This window comes from Oncorhynchus tshawytscha, linkage group LG03 (genome assembly GCF_018296145.1).
Source record: "Oncorhynchus tshawytscha isolate Ot180627B linkage group LG03, Otsh_v2.0, whole genome shotgun sequence".
Lineage (NCBI taxonomy): Eukaryota > Metazoa > Chordata > Actinopteri > Salmoniformes > Salmonidae > Oncorhynchus > Oncorhynchus tshawytscha.
The window spans coordinates 32,897,770-32,903,188 of NC_056431.1; positions in this window are offsets into that span (position 1 = coordinate 32,897,770).

Sequence of the window (5,419 nt, forward strand, 5' to 3'; positions counted from 1 at the left end):
TGTATACGGGCATAAGCAAAAAGGAAAAGGTCATCCAGAGGCGGTGCTAGTGGCCGGGGACTTGAAGGCAGGGAAACTTAAATCCATTTTACCTAATTTCTATTAACATGTTAAAGGTGCAACCAGAGGGGAAAAAAACTAGACCATCTTTACTCCACACACAGAGATGCGTACAAATTCTCCACCGCCGTCTATTTGGCAAATCTGACCATAATTCTAACCTTCTGATTCCTGTTTACAAGCAAGAACTAAAACAGGTAGCACCAGTGACTCTGTCAATAAATAAATGGTCATATGACGCAGATGCTAAACTACAGGACTGTTTTGCTTGCACAGACTGGAATGTGTTCCGGGATTCTTCCGATGGCATTGAGGAGTACACCACATCAGTCACTGGCTTCATCAATAAGTGCATTGGTGACGTCATCCCCACAGTGACAGTTTGTACATACCCAACCAGAAGCCATGGATTGTAGGCAACATTCACATTGAGCTAAAGGGTAGAGCTGCCGCTTTCAAGCAGCGGCAAGAAATCCCGCTATGCCCTCCGACCCACCATCAAACAGGTAAAGCGTCAATACAGGACTAAGATTGAATCGTACTGCACCGGCTCCAACGCTCGTCGGATGTGTCAGGGCTTCTGAGTCTGCAAACTATTACAGACTACAAAAGGAAGCACAGCCGCGAGCTGCCCAGTGACACGAGCCCACCAGGTGAGCTAAATAACTTCTATGCTCACTTCGAGGCAAGCAACACTGAAGCATGCATGAAAGTATTAGCTGTTCCGGACGACTGTGTGATCACGCTTTTCACAGCCGATGTGATTAAGACCTTTAAACAGGTCAGCATTCACAAGGCTGTAGGGCCAGATGGATTACCAGGATTTGTACTCTGAGCATGCGCTGACCAACTGACAAGTGTCTTCACTGATGTTTTTAACCTGTCCCTAACTGAGTCTGTAATGCCAACATGTTTCAAGCAGACTACCATACTCCCTGTGCCGAAGAATAGTAAGATAACCGGCCTATTTATTTATGTATTTTTTTTATTTCACCTTTATTTAACCAGGTAGCATAGTTGAGAACAAGTTCTCATTTGCAACTGCGACCTGCCCAAGATAAAGCATAGCAGTGTGAACAGACAACACAGAGTTACACAAGGAGTAAACAATTAACAAGTCAATAACACAGTAGAAGAAAAGAGAGTCTATATACATTGTTATATCTATATACATTGTGTGCAAAAGGCATGAGGAGGTAGGCGAATAATTACAATTTTGCAGATTAACACTGGAGTGATAATTGATCAGATGGTCATGTGCAGGTAAAGATATTGGTGTGCAAAAGAGCAGAAAAGTAAATAAATATAAACAGTATGGGGATGAGGTAGGTAAAATTGGGTGGGCTATTTACCGATAGACTATGTACAGCTGCAGCGATCGGTTAGCTGCTCAGATAGCAGATGTTTGAAGTTGGTGAGGGAGATAAAAGTCTCCAACTTCAGCGATTTTTGCAATTCCAGTCACAGGCAGCAGAGAACTGGAACGAAAGCCGGCCAAATGAGGTGTTGGCTTTAGGGATGATCAGTGAGATACACCTGCTGGAGCGCGTGCTACGGGTGGGTGTTGCCATCGTGACCAGTGAACTGAGATAAGGCGGAGCTTTACCTAGCATGGACTTGTAGATGACCTGGAGCCAGTGGGTCTGACGAATATGTAGCGAGGGCCAGCCGACTAGAGCATACAGGTCGCAGTGGTGGGTGGTATAAGGTGCTTTAGTAACAAAACGGATGGCACTGTGATAAACTGCATCCAGTTTGCTGAGTAGAGTATTGGAAGCTATTTTGTAGATGACATCGCCGAAGTCGAGGATCGGTAGGATAGTCAGTTTTACTAGCGTAAGTTTGGCGGCGTGAGTGAAGGAGGCTTTGTTGCGGAATAGAAAGCTGTCTCTAGATTTGATTTTAGATTGGAGATGTTTGATATGAGTCTGGAAGGAGAGTTTACAGTCTAGCCAGACACCTAGGTGCTTATAGATGTCCACATATTCTAGGTCGGAACTATCCAGGGTGGTGATGCTAGTCGGGCGTGCGGGTGCAGGCAGCGAACAATTGAAAAGCATGCATTTGGTTTTACTAGCGTTTAAGAGCAGTTGGAGGCCATGGAAGGAGTGTTGTATGGCATTGAAGCTCGTTTGGAAGTTAGATAGCACAGTGTCCAAGGACGGGCCGGAAGTATACAGAATGGTGTCGTCTGCGTAGAGGTGGATCAGGGAATCGCCCGCAGCAAGAGCAACATCATTGATATATACAGAGAAAAGAGTCGGCCCGAGAATTGAACCCTGTGGCACCCCCATAGAGACTGCCAGAGGACCGGACAGCATGCCCTCCGATTTGACACACTGAACTCTGTCTGCAAAGTAGTTGGTGAACCAGGCAAGGCAGTCATTAGAAACACCGAGGCTACTGAGTCTGCCGATAAGAATATGGTGATTGACAGAGTCGAAATGTCTACTGACGCGTAGCGCTCACGTCTGTAGCCATGAAGTGCTGTACTCCCTGTACTCCCTGTTCACTCATGATTACATGGCAAGGCACGACTCCAACACCATCATTACATTTTCCGACGACACAATAGTGACCGACAATAATGAGACAGCGGTGGGTAGGCCACAGTGTAGCAGTGTAGCTTGAAGGGGCTGAAACAGGTTAAACAATAAGCCTTGAGACTTTGATTGTGTATGTGTGCCATTCAGAGGGTGAAAGGACAATACAAAATATTTTAGTGCCTTTGAACGGGGTATGTTGATAGATGCCAGGCGCACCGGTTTGTGTCAAGAAGTGCGACACTGCTGGGTTTTTCAGGCTCAAAAGTTTCCTGTGTGAATCAAGAATGGTCCACCACCCAAAGGACATCCAGCCAACTTGACACAGCTGTGGGAAGCATTGGTGTCAACATGGGCCAGCATCCCTACAGAATGCTTTCGACACCTCGTAGAGTCTATGCACCGACGAATTGAGGCTGTTCTGGGGGCAAAAGGGGGTACAACTCAATACTAAGAAGCTGCTCCTAAAGTTTGGTATACTCAGTGAATTATGGAATTAAATCACAAATTATCCAATATTTACTTACCATCAAGGTCACAGCGACAAGTAAACATGTATCATGTCGAAACCAAACCAAACAAGACAGTTAAAAAAGACAGTATCATATTATTTGGATAGTCCATCTGTAGATGCTCTAAAGATTATCTAAAGACTATCAGTAACATTTCAACTCTCTACTAACCCTAGCCCTAACCTTAACCCTTATCCTAAACCCTAAACGTAACCCTTACCCTAAGCCCGAAACCGAACCTTAACTCTTACCATAACCCTTATTCTAAACCTAACCCTTACCTTAACCTTAGCAAGCAGTTGCTTATCAACATATAGATTTTTGATAGTATCACTATCATACTATCCAAATAACGTGTGACCAACAAAACAACTAACGGCTAGCTAGCATCAAATTCAAAATGAAATACCAGACCATAAAGATCAGTTCCTTAATACATGTTAAGTATCCGCACACAGTGTTACTGAATGAAATATGTAGCTATTTACTCCCTGACAGAGTCTTTGCAGTTTTCACTGCTGCCCTACAAATGTTGGCATAAAGTATGCAGTCCTGAAAGATAGCTGCACTACAGTGGCATTTTTAACATGCCTAGCAAGGGACCCAACCAGATCATCAGGACACATGGTCTTGTGCAATGTCAAAAGGATACCTCGAACACCTATTGAGGTGTGCCTTTTGTTAAATAAATTCTTATTTACAATGACGGCCTACACCGGCCAAAGCCAGACGACGCTGGGCTAATTGTGCGCCGCCCTATTGGACTCCAAATTACGGCCGGTTGGGATACAGCCTGGACAAGAGTGTCTGCTGGCCTCCCGAGTGGTGCAGTGGTCTAAGGTACTGCATCGCAGTGGTTAAGGTGTCACTACAGACCCGGGTTCGATCCCAAGCTGTGTTGCAGCCGGCTGTGACCGGGATCAAATCAAATCAAATTTTATTTGTAACATACACATGGTTAGCAGATGTTAATAAGAGTGTAGCAAAATGCTTGTGCTTCTAGTTCTGACAATGCAGTAATAACCAACGAGTAATCTAAACTAACAATTTCACAACAGCTACCTTATACACACAAGTGTAAAGGGATGAAGAATATGTACATAAAGATATATGAATGAGTGATGGTACAGAATGTCATAGGCAAGATGCAGTAGATGGTATCGAGTACAGTATATACATATGAGATGAGTAATGTAGGGTATGCAAACATTATATTAAGTGGCATTGGATACCCATGAGGCGGTGTACAATTGGCCAGCGTCGTCTGGGTTAGAGAAGAGTTTGGCCGGCCGGGATGTCCTTGTCCCAGTGCACTCTAGCGACTCCTTGTGGCGGGCCGGGCGCATGCACCCTGACTTTGGTCGCCAGTTGTACGGTGTTTCCTCTGACACATTGGTGCGGCTGGCTTCCGGGTTAAGCGAGCAGTGTGTCAAGAAGCAGTGCGGCTTGGCAGGGTTGTGTTTCGGAGGACGCATGGCTCTCAACCTTCGCTTCTCCCGAGTCCGTACGGGAGTTGCAGCGATGGTACATGACTGTACCTACCAAGTGGATATCATGCAATTGGGGAGAAAAGGGGTAACATTTATAAAACAATAAAAATAAGAGTGTCTGCTAAATGACCTAAATGTAAAATGTACAGTTTAACAGACTGAACAACTAACACGAACATAAGGGATGGTTTCCCGTTCACATATAGAAAGAACAGTTTGAAACAAGCACATCTCCTAACAAACTGACACATTAAATATACAAGCATTCATCATCACATTTCACACTTTATAGGCAGTTTGAATAGGCTAGGGACTAAAAAGCACTGATGCTGGTTTGGATATTACTTGAATAGAGAGGAGGAACTTGTTGGATTGATTCTGTACAGGCCCTCAAAAAGCCTGGAGTCACAAGAGGAACTACTTGCTGTACTGCTGAATCATTCATTCTTATTCAGGTGTCCTGCATCTTAGGTCAACACTTGACCTAGGTATCCAACACATTCTCATAAAATGCTGGAAGAAAGGAGCTGTTGTGAGTCACAATGTTATTTTAAGAGGCTGTGAACAAGTAACTAAATTAATTAATAGATTCCCTCACACTTGAAGTTAATCTTCCCACAAATCACGTTGCTGCCTTTCCACGTATCTTTTTACTTGTCTTCCCTCCTCGAAACTGAATGTAAAAGCAAAGGTAATCATTACTTTAAGTCTTATGTTCTGTCTATTCTACAATTGAAACATATCTTGTCTATTTTTCTACATGTCCAGCCACTCCCTATACAGACAGACACACTGCTATCACGCGCTCTCACGC